At 35.2% G+C, this 12,572-nt stretch overlaps 1 pseudogene; it reads left to right on the top strand.

Annotated features, from left to right (window-relative positions):
* Nucleotides 1–1,594: 1,594 nt before the first annotated feature.
* LOC127443563 (clarin-2-like) lies at nucleotides 1,595–5,666 on the top strand (annotated as a pseudogene).
* Nucleotides 5,667–12,572: the final 6,906 nt, after the last annotated feature.

The raw sequence follows: 12,572 nt of genomic DNA, 5'->3' as shown, positions 1-12,572 counted from the left end.
GAAATCAACATAATACATTTATGTTTTGGATGAGAACATAATTATATAGCGTGAAGTACAAGAGATATTCAACACAGTCATCAAAATGTGAAGTGATCACATTGCTATTAAATGTTCAAATGGATTCAGACCTCTAACGGATGGTTCACTCAATGTGATTTTTACTGCTTGCTCAATTAACTTGTTTAAAATGAGCTAATTTGACATAATTCTTTAGCATTTGGTCTCAACTTAATTTTTATAGCATACAATCCATCTATGTTCACTTAACCTAATTGTGTTGGGACTATGTGAATAATATTTGTAGCATCAGTGTATTTCCCCAGCATGTTTTGCATGGGATAGGATTGGGAGAGCACATTTGAAAATTAAGTATTATTTTAATGTATTTCTTTGCAAAATGAAACAAGTTGGAGACTTGTTAGTGTTTAATGTTCTGTTATGTTGGGATTTAGAGGAGTTTTGTCATGTTTAATGTTTTTGGAGGATATCAGTGTGGAAAAGAGTGGAGCTAATGGTAGAGGTTGCATACACCACTACTGAGAAATCAGTGTGTAATGCTTTTTCTTATGAAACAAATACTGAGGAATCATCAGTGTAATGACTCCCTGTTATACAGTACAAAAAGATATTGAGAATATGCTAATGTGTTTGTTGATAGGTAACAATATGTGGCAAGTTTCAACAGGGGTACTTGAATAGATCAAATTTAGGTTTGGTTAACTCAAATAATTTAGGTTTTCACTACACAAAGTATTTGAGTAGAGCCTACATTTTATTTTCATATAAAAGAAATCAATGTCCACAATTAAGTTAAACCAAAAAAAAAACAACAAAAAAAAAACAAATTTTTCTTTCAGTGTAATTAAAATTGCATATATAATAATTCTAAAACAATTTAAACAGTTTAAAATCATTTAAGATGAAGTATAGTATGTCACACCACGAAACTTTCCAAAAGTATTTCATGTCAACTACCCATATTTGCAGTATATAAAGCATTATTTTTACCATTTGAAAAATGTTGTATCATGTTTTGTACAACTGTGTCCCGCAAAGGCCTATAAGTTTAACTGACCGACTCAGGTCGGAGGGCTAAGTTCCTTGTTCCAGTAAGATGTCTCCATCTAGTGGCAGAAACTAATACTGTTAACAGTAAACCATTTTAGAATTCTTGAGAACTTTTAATAGCTAAATTGTTCTGTTATGTTTCTGTTATGAAACTGGTGAACTCTCGTAATCACGAGAGCTGTTGTGATGTGTTGAATGGAAAAGGGTTCAGCTATCCATGGTTCTGAAACAACTGAAGATTGATGGGGTTGCTGTCCATGGTGCTGAATTTAGAAGTTCTTCTTAAATGGGAATGATATTTCCAAGCCATTTGTCCATGTCATGCTAACTGCAGTGACTTGTTGAGGGGTTAAATGCAGAAAATGTCAAATAAATAGTTTGTTTGGATAAATAGTGACCAATTCAAGCACTCTAATAAATATTTTCATTATTAATTACATAACTTGATCCATACATCTAACACTGTCAGTACTGGGATTTTGTAAGTCAGTGGATAAATACATATCAGTAAATTTGAGCCATAATGACTGAGTTGTCTCATGGTAAAGTGTTCGCCTCTAGTCGGCTACAAGGAGTTTCGTGTTCTAATTCTCCCTAATATAAATTTTTTAATTTAATAAACGAAGATTGCATCTGTACGTCATCAATGAATGTATATCATGAGCGGAGACACATCTGTTTGCATTTTGCTTTGGTATTTAACTGGAAAGCAGCAACAGCAGTGTAAGTAGAGCGCGCGTCCGAATGCACGAGAGAAAATCTCCGCCCTCTTTCACTCAACGCCACTGATAACTGCAATCAGAGGCGTAATTTTAGGTAGGGATGGTATGGACATGTCCCTGTCAACTTTTAGAAAATCGTAAATGTCCCGAAATGTACATTTGGGCAATTTTACCACACAAAAAATACTTTAAACTTTATACTATGTTTTATTTTCATTTTAACAACTATTAACTGTCCTTAGTTTAATTATTAATGTGTAAATTATTGTCTTACATCTTCTGAAGCAGCGGATAAACGGTGTTGTAACGTGACACCTCTTACTTTTCTCTGCGCTGTTCAGGATGCACCAATCACAGTCGTTTGCGCGATTTAAAAAAAAATAAATAAATAAATAAATAAAAAACATTTTCTGGAGATTACGTGGGTGGATTTCGTCCAATCCTTGAAATAAGTAGATATAAACACGCGTACTTTTCCTGTACAAAATGTTTCCTGTCAAAAAGTCGAAAAAGCTTCTGAGTTTTGCATGCATCCCTACGGAGGATTCCGCATTTTCGGCTGATAAGCGCCCTCTTCATGTTTTATTTCGCACATTGGAGAAGAGCATCAGGATTAGAAAATAACTATTTGTCAAAAAAATAATGCATTTGTGATATATATAAAAAAGTTATTAATTGTAGGTTAAACCTAAAGCCTACTTTGATCAGGAGGCCTACTTTTTCTGATAAAAATGTAAGTACATATAAATAAACAATATAAGAAAAGACTATGTGCATGGGAGTGAGGGGAGTTGGAAAGCAGAAAGTGTGGAAAAATGTCAATGTTCCATTCTCCTCATAAACTGTTTATTTTGTGATGTCATTTTGCACATGTAAATTGTTCATTTATCCTATCCTTTGTTTAGTGCTGGATAATACATTTTACAGAATGTCACTTTATGTCCCTTGGCTTGGTATTTATTTTCTCAAGGTAAATCCTCTTTTTTAAAAATCCATTTTATTGTGACCCATAAATATAGGTTTATCGCATTACATATTGCTGCATATTATCCAAGTTTATTGCATATCACATTTTCCCTCCTAACCATGCTGCCCTAGTGGTCAGTTCTTAATTTGATTATTCTTTAAAAAAAAAAAAAAAAAAAAAGAAAGAAAGAAAATTCTAAAGGCTAATATTTAGTATGGTAGGGCGGAGAGATAAGAAATTTGACTTGTTTTATGAGATAATGATATTATTTTGCCTGTATTACCAGACTTACTTTCTTGCATTTTCTTAATACCGACATTTTGAATATTATCCTTGCTATATGTCCCCACCAACTTTCAAACTAAACCTACGCCCTTGACTGCAATGCGCACTCATCATAACCATACACAATAACAAACTCCAGCGCTGGATCGCCACTTATTATAACACACACAAACGAAATGGAAACTCCTGCTCAAGAACTGGAGATGTTTTTTGTTTTGTTTTTCTGCATTACACACATACCTGACGAAAGTTATTTCAAAAAGTGTGCAGGGATTCCACATTGAAATGTGACGTTGTATGTGTCATTAAAAATTTAAATTAAAAGCTTTGTTACGGCGCGTTGGCCACGTTGATTAACGCGCGCGTGCTTGTGTGGGAACCGCGGGCAACGCAACCAAGCAAAGCTAAGTAAACTGTATAAGGTTTCGTGAGGTGGTAAAGGAGATCCATCTGACCGCTTTATATCCAGTTTCCTTTTCTTTTCCTAGTCGCTGTGTATCTTCGGTTTAGAGCTGTGGTGTTTTTTAAGGTTAATTTTACCTCATATTTGTGCAAATGAACCGCATATCGGTAGGCTATTTGTAATGAGGTTTGGAATTCAACTTATGTTACACCCGTTATAGCCAACTCGTGGTCGTGTTACTCCGCGTCTGCTTTCACACTGGCAGTTTAGTTCGAAACACAGCACGGTTCGCATGAAAAATTGGTAATGTGAAAGCTGTCATGCGGACCGGGGAGCGCACCGCGGTACCGAACCCGAGACTACCTGTAGGAGGTGGTCTGAGTTCGGTTGCAATGGAACTGTAGCGCGATTCGCGTGAGTGTGAAAGCAACTCGGACTCGGGTGCGCACTCGTTCAGGAAGTAACGTAACCTGCGCATGCGTTTTAGCCGATGACGACATCTATCTGTCTATCTATACACCTTATAAATACTATATATAAATACTATTATAGGTTATAAATATAGGGTATAATAGGAGATGACAGTGGCGATAACTTCACCTTGGACACGAGCCTGAGTAAGCGTGCAGTGTAAACAAAGATGCAAATGAATGTGCAATGTCTAAATGTTGATTTATAGGAAATTTGAACATCTAACAATTTTTAAATTTCGCTGAATGATGTAAATAAAGAGAATCCTCAAAATGATTACACTCAAAGACCACTTTATTTGGAACACCTGTACACCTACGTATTCATGCGATTATCTAATCAGCCAATCGTGTGACCGTAGAGCAATGCATAAAATCATCCAGATACGGGTCAGGACCTTCAGTTAATGTTCACATTAACCATATGCATAACCAAAGCACAACATTGTTGCCCCTGTACAAAACAATACAAGAGTTTTTTTTTTTATACTTGTGAGGTTGTAGGAAGTGATTAAATAAACAACATTTGCTGAAGTGTTTATTTTTAATAAGTAGGCTATGTCCTCAGTGTAACTCAAAAAATATCTTGCTATATCAAAAGTATTTGCATTTGGTGGCACATTTTGCTAAATCACTATTGCCCCTACATCTACACTAAACCACAATAGCGTGTATTTTTGTTTACAAACATGATGACTGTATGGCTATGTCTGTAATGTATAGATGCTTTTAAAAGTGCTAATCCAACAGCAGAATTTCTTTGTGAGACTGATCTCTCTCTCTCTCTCTCTCTCTCTCTCTCTCTCTCTCTCTCTCTCTCTCTCTCTCTCTCTCTCTCTCTCTCTTTCTCAAATTCTACAATGTTTCCAAAGCTCATATAAAAAAAATCAATGGTGGTCTTCACATGATCATAATCTTCTTCATTTTCATCGCTATTGGCTTCGCAGTGGTCAGTTTAGCTTTCGTTTGTATATATAAAAGTTCCTTACCAATCTATCAAAGGACCTTTTGGCCTTTACCTCTGGAATTTCATTGCAGGTAAGTCAGCAAAACTCAGAATTTAAAGGGATAGTTCACCCAAAAATGAAAATTCTGTCATCATTTTCTCTCCTTCATGTTGTTTCAAACCCCTATGACTTTCTTACTTATATGGAACACAAAAGAAGATATTAGACAGAATGTTAACCTTAGTCACCATTCACTTTCATTTTATTTTTATTTATGTTTTATTCATGGCAAGTGAATGGTGACATTCTGCCTAACATTTCCTTTGTGTTCCTTGGGACAAACAAAGTCATACAGATTTTAAAAAAACATGAGGATGAGTAAATGATGACCGAATTTACATTTTTGGTGAACTAACCCTTTAAGATACAGTGTGTGGTCCACACCCTATTTGTGTCACCCAACAATCAACTCTAAATCAACACTTTTTTTTTTTCTGTCTCTCAGCACTGTTCAGTGCAATGGGCTTTGCGAGTTTCCTTGCAGCAGTTCTGTGCCATCCGCTCACGGAACATGTGGCCAACTACCGTGAGAGTTGTTTTAGCCTTGTGGTCCTTGATCAGAGTCTTGGCTTCTCCTTCTGGTTGTGCATTGCCAGTGCAGTTACACATGGAGCTAACATTCTTGTAGTCACCTCCAGTAAAATTCACCTGCCTAAAATACAGACTAAGAAACCAGAGGAACCCACAGCCACAGGCGATGACTTCCTCTACCAAGGAACAAAGACAAGCTGCAAGATTTGACTGTAATGTCATAGAGGAAAAGAGAATGTTCATATGCACTTACGACTGCTGAACCTACTGAGGTGATCTATTGGGTTTGACTATTTCTGGTAAAAGCTCTCTGGACACACTACTGTTTTTCTAAGACAGCTTTCATTATGTGGCAAATAAGAGATTACTTTTTGGTGGGGGACAGCAAAGACTTAAACAGATTACATATATCAGCAGGGCTTCCACATTGAAATGTGACTCTGTAAGTGTCATTATAAAAAAAAAAAAATCACTAATTAATCAAGTGAAGGTATACTCCCCAGTGTTAAATTAACACTCCTTGGTGTCTCCACGAGTCCACTCTACAGGAGTGTTAAAAACTAAATCTGAGCAGTGTTTAATCTACTCTGTGTTGTGTTGAATGTTGAATTGGCCAAACAGTTAAAGAGATCAAGTAGATACAGTTGAAGTCAGAAGTGTACATACACCTTAGCCAAATACATTTAAACTCAGTATTTTTTTTATTTTTTTTTTTTACAATTCCTGACATTTAATCGTAGAAAACATTCCCTGTCTTAGGTCAGTTAGGATCACTACTTTATTTTAAGAATGTGAAATGTCAGAATAATAGTAGAGGGAATGATTTATTGCAGCTTTTATTTCTTTCATCACATTCCCAGTGCGTCAGAAGTTTATATACACTTTGTTAGTATTTGGTATCATTGTCTTTAAATTGTTTAACTTGGGTCAAAAGTTTTGGGTAGCCTTCCACAAACTTCTCACAATAAGTTGCTTGAATTTTGGCCCATTCCTCCAGACAGAACTGGTGTAACTGAGTCAGGTTTGTAGGACTCCTTACTCTCTAGGGTTGGGCGATATGTCTTAAAAAACTGTATTTCGATATAAATCAGCAAATTGACAATATACGATATATATCTCAATAATGTATTTGCTCTAAAATGGCTCAAAAGCGTTTGTTTTTTTAAATAAGAGGAACCACCATTTCATCCAAACGGCCCCTGCAGCCAAGTAGATTCAATATTTTAAAGACATTAAATTAAAATATAATAATTTGTTTTTCATTAAATAAACACAAGGGAGAGTGAAATTCAGTCATTTTCATTGATATGCACTTTATATTTATATTCTATATACAATGATACATAGTAGCTTAATAAAAAGCATTATTTACCTTCAAATGTTTTTACAAATACATTTTTGTGAATGAACAAGGTGTGCAAAGCTACTTCACTGACTTATTTTTGAAACTCCAGTTGAACATTGCATAATACTAAATTATTACTGTGGGACACGTTAGGTTTATTATTATAATATAATGGTTAATTATCATTATTATTCTGATTATTAGATTTGCGTTATACAAAAGTAATATTTTTCTGTCCAATTACTTATAAATGTTAATGAATAACACCCCCAAATAGGGAAGCATATTCTGGTATCGGAATCGGGTCCAATACCGCATTCATGTACTTGTACTCTTACTCGTAAAAATGCTCCGATACCAAAAACCAATACCATCTGACATCATCTGATCATTACGTAAACATTCAGCACACAGATTAAAATTACACCATGTCCTACTGAGATTATTTAACAGCAAAAGCTGCGATTTAATTAGATAAATAGATAGTTTGCACGTGCATCATTTTAAATGTGAGTGCTTGTGAATGTGTGGAACCGGTGTTGTGCAGGCATAGAGACACAAACTACTCATACCTTTAGACATCCTTGACTCATACACGGAAAACACTATTATGAGCATTGCATACTCTGTTTGTAGCAGATGACAGCAGGCAGAGCGCTAATTCACTTTTTAGCACGAGTTATATACAGACTACATATTTATTTATTTATATAGTAGCCTTTTGCAGTTTAATAATGACTCTGATTCACATAGCGACCGGCTTTTCCGGACTGGGAATCTGCCATCATTACATCAGAACTCCTTGGTCTAACAACACAGAAACACTTAAAAATAAAAGCTCCACCAAAATAAAAGCTCAATTTAAATGAAATAATTTTGACAGAAATAGATCACTACTGAATAGTTATGTAATATTCACTGTTATACTACTACTAATAATAATAATAATTATAATAATAAATCAATAATAACTGTATTATATTTAAGCAATATCTCGCATCTGTGATGCTCTGTTATGCTCTATTATGCAGCACTTTATTTGACAAAAATAACTCCAATGTTGTATTTAGGATTGTGCTGTGAGGTTCTGTATATAAGCACTTCATCTGATAAAAAATAAACAATATTATGTTGAAAATTAATTATTATAATTATTAAGTTTTAATTAATAAATTTATTTAAACACAATTTTGATGATAAAATTGAAATAAACAGGTATCGGACTCAGCATCGGCGAGTACAAAACAAAAAAGTATCGGTACTCGTACTCGTTCTCAAAAAAGTGGTATCAGAACATCCCTACCCCCAAAACCTTCAGAGACCAACCTCAATACTTAGGCAAACACAACAGCCAATATCAAGTCCCCAAGCAAAAACCACAACAGAGCGCGGCTTAGCAGCCATGGAGCTATAAAATAGCAGCGCATAAACTGCGTCACAAGGCAACTGTTACTTTTCTCAACACTGTTCAGGATGGACCAATCACAGTAATCAGTGATTACCGAATTAAGTTTTCTGGAGATTACGCGGGTGGATTTCCTTTTGTATTTAAGGTCCAATCCTTGAAATTAATACATGTAAACAAGCATACTTTTTGTTTCCTGTCTAAGAAAAAAAACAACAACAAAAAAAAAAAAAAAACACCTGAGTTTTGCATACAGCCCAAAGGAGGATTCCGCTTTTATGTCCGCTTGAGGAAGACACCTTTGAATTTGAGCGACTATGTCAGGTAATATGAGGTGGAATGAACGTGCAGGATTTATACCATAAGTAAATCTTCACAAAGAAATTATTGCCATTCCAAATTAAAAATGTTACAGAGTCAGTTGGGAGGCATATCAAATTTAACAATATATCGAAAATAAACGTGCGGTAGGCTATAATTTGTATGCATTTATCCATAAAGTTGTAAGGGGCAGAAAATATGCTTCTGAGGGGTATTCCAGAAAGCAAGGTTAATTTACCGTGACATAAACTCTGAACTCTCGGTTGATTAACCCAAAACTTGTTTACTTGCTGTATATTGGTTCCGGAACACCTGGGTGGAGTTAGTTCACTCAACCGTGAGTTTGAAACTCAGAGTTTGTGTGCATTCTCTGTGAACTCAGAAAGGCATTCTCAGCAGATGGCCGAATTATCGAGTCACCATGGAAACAGATGCTAAGAAGAAAGGCGTGCCATATTTCAGTGGCAGAACATGAATTTTAATGACTGCAAACGAGCATTACTTCATCTTCATTCATAATAGCGATAGAAGCTGCATTGGTTTAGGACAGAGAGTCTGCTTGACGGAAAGAATACTGAATTACTGCATTAATTTTTTAATTAATAAAACTATAAAGTTTAACCGTACATGTAAAAGCTTAATTCAACATTAATATTAGAACTCTCTCGCCTACATTAATGTTAAATAGGCAGTGAGGGGCATTAGTTTCGCTACAAATAGCAAAGCTATTAGCTTAACTACATTTCTGACTAGTGAGACGGTAGCTTTGCTAGTTTTTAAATCAAGTAGCTTTTCAGTAGCGAAGCTATATTTTTTACTAGGTAGTAGCGTAGCGTTGAGAAAAGCTACACCACTACATCATGCCTTGTACCCGGTGTTTACTATCGCCAGTTTTGAATTACAACTAAAGATGTCCGATCACAAATTAATCGTTCATCTGGGTCGTTTTTTTAAAATAAAATTGGTCACCCGATATAGGAAAGCAGTTTGAATCGGTTCACGATTCAATCTGAATGCCTCAGAAAGCTTGCACATGTACTGCTGTATCATTTGTGCACGTTCTCACTTGCCAATAAGCTCATGGAGTATTTTATCCACCTTATTTTGCAACGCGGAAGTAAGCAGCAGCTGCATTTCTGGCGATTGTGTAAAAGTTCTGCTGTTATTAAACCGCAATGTAAATAAATAGAAGGATAATAATACCAGACTTTAGTGATATAAGTTTATAAACTATCACACAACCACAGGATGTACAGCAGAATGATTGCCTAATGTCAGATAATTTTCTAAAGTCAGCATTTATAGTAAAAGAGTAAGTAAATCATTCACTTGTTGCTGTGTGTTGTATTGAAGAGACGGTAATAAAATCTGCTTCTTTCTTTACCGAGATCGTGATAATGCAGTGTTTCATGTCTCCATGTAAACCTCCATTTATATGTACCTGTATAACCTCCGTTGTTTATTTCTAAAGGCAATGTTTCATAAGCCATGCTAAATGTTTGATCTGCAAATCAGTTTACTATACACTGCTAAGAAAGAGAGAATGCTCTCTGACAAGAATGGAGAGTAAAATGCGTCTATTAATATGAAAAGATGCAGTTTTGGTGCAAAGAAAGTTAAAGCAGCATTTGCCCAGCAGCTTTCTTCTCTCTGCTGGTTGTGTAAAGTTTGTGGAGGCATGTCAGACAGCACGTAGGACTGTCCTGTCAGCGCCTGATCTCTCATTCATTCTGCTTGTGCAACAGTGTGATAAAACGATGGTAAAATGCGATATACGGTAAAACTATATGCATTCAAAACCAATGAGTTTATGAAAATCATAATTAATGATAATAATATGACGACGTATATTGCCAGCCTGTAATATAAAGCAGCATAATGTAGTATTTTTGTATCACTAAAATAGCTGGATGTGGCTGATACCGGAAGTGGTCATTCAAGGTTGATCATGGCGGCACCCTAGCTTCGCTGAAAAATAAGGTGGATAACATGGAAAATAAAGATAACGCTGATTGCAGTGGATCTACAATCAGTGGAAACGAAACCTGCAAATGCACGCTATTGTTTGATGAAGAAGGTCTTTATAAAGTTCAACACTTTTGCAGCTTGTAAACGACTTCTGCAGGTAAATACATTTTCCAACCAAAAGAGTATCAAAACACGTATTAGCCTACATGAAAACACATAAAAAAGTACCATGGCATTACCATGTTTTTTGGACATGTACCATTACCTGGACACACTACGTAAATACAATGGTAGGCTATATGAATATGGTAATCATATAGCGAAGTACCATGGTATTTTTTTTATTACCTTGAAGCACCATGTAAATACAATAGTATATGAATATGGTGATCATATATCAATTTACCATGGTAGTAACATGGTATTCTTTGAAGTACTTTGAAGCACCATGCAAATACAGAATGGAACATAAATATGGTAATTGTATATCAAGGTACCATGGTAATGTCATCTGATACCATCAGAAATCACATTGTTATTGCCCAGATGTGCTCTCTCTTTCTCTCTCTCGCTCTCTCTCTCACACACACACACACACACACACACACACACTCACAAGAAATTTGGCCTCTGATTATATATCCTGTAATTCTGTGTGTAGCTGCTGTATTTCTGTATTGTATAGATGAATATATAGATGAATAGTATATATGTACACAGAGTTTTTATACAGGAATGTGCAAATTAAATTATGTTTAAAAGGGTATGGGTTTGTAGAGGTAGTAGTCTAAATCTGAATTGACATGTTGTGTTTTGTTTTTTTACGTACACATACCGGTATGTATTGATCCATACTGTATACTTGTATACTGTATTGCACTAAACTGTAATGTACTGTACCAAGGCTTTGATAAACATCATGTGAATATGTCTTTTAGGTGATTTGTCTATGACAGTATGCTCTGTGCATCTGCGGTTGAAAAAAATATGAAGTAGCTTAAATGTAGCCAGCTACTTTTGGCATGTAGCTTGTAGTGTAACTTGCTACTTTCTCTGAAGTGTAGCTTTTAGCTTAGATTAACTAATTTTTCTGTTGAGTAGCTTGCCCAACACTGTTAATAGGTCAACCGTTATGTTATTTGTTTGCACTGAACTTCATTCTAAGTATTAACATTCATATTCTATTAATATTATAATAATAGGCTATAGGTTTACTATATATTTTATTTTAAGATTAATTTTAATGGTATTTACTATGTACTGTGCATGCTAATTTTATTTTACTGTATGTCATTTGAACTGAATGTATTTCTTTATTTTTAATACCATTTCAAGTATGGGTTTCTTAAAGCTTAGAATCATATCACCTTTAATTTCCCACAGTTGCTGATGGTGTCATTGTATTAATAGACCCTCTTTTAACTGTAGGATCTCCCACAGTTGTCATCATTTTCCATGGATTTTATGTAATGTTTTTCAGTAGGCCACACATGATTATTCGTGTGCATTATAAGATGAAGATCTGCTGTAACAGAGGTGGACAGTGATAGGAGTTACATGTCCATTGTGTTCTTTTCTTATTTGATGTGGTATTAAAACTTGCTTGTTGTGTTGTCCCCTAAAAGGCCATGGCTGGGCATTCTCATGTAGAGGAGGGTCCATCTGCTTCCAGCAACTTGGTACGGAATGAAATGATGTTGTTTTAATTGAAGATCATGTGTCTGATTATACATTATAGATGTTCATGATCTCAGCATTAGGGAAAAGTAACGCATCTCTTCCTTGTTAATAGGAAGCTGTAAAAGGTCCCTGTTGAAAGGCAGATCAAAAATTGTATTTAGAGATGGACCATGTACAGCTTCTGAAGGAGTATAGGAGGCTGAGCATCAGAAAGATACATCTTTTCATTGAATCACTTGACCACCAGATAAAGGAGGGCACTGTAGGTAACTCTAAATTACACTATGTCTCATTTATATTTTCAGATAATAAAGAGAGTACAATAAACAAGTCTGGAAATTTTGTGCATTTATATGTACAGTACATGAATTAAAGTGAAAAGAAATAAAATCTCTAA

Source organism: Myxocyprinus asiaticus, chromosome 7, assembly GCF_019703515.2.
Source record: "Myxocyprinus asiaticus isolate MX2 ecotype Aquarium Trade chromosome 7, UBuf_Myxa_2, whole genome shotgun sequence".
Classification (NCBI taxonomy): domain Eukaryota; kingdom Metazoa; phylum Chordata; class Actinopteri; order Cypriniformes; family Catostomidae; genus Myxocyprinus; species Myxocyprinus asiaticus.
The sequence above is the reverse complement of the archived record's forward strand: the minus strand, read 5'-3'. Positions and strand labels throughout refer to the sequence as shown.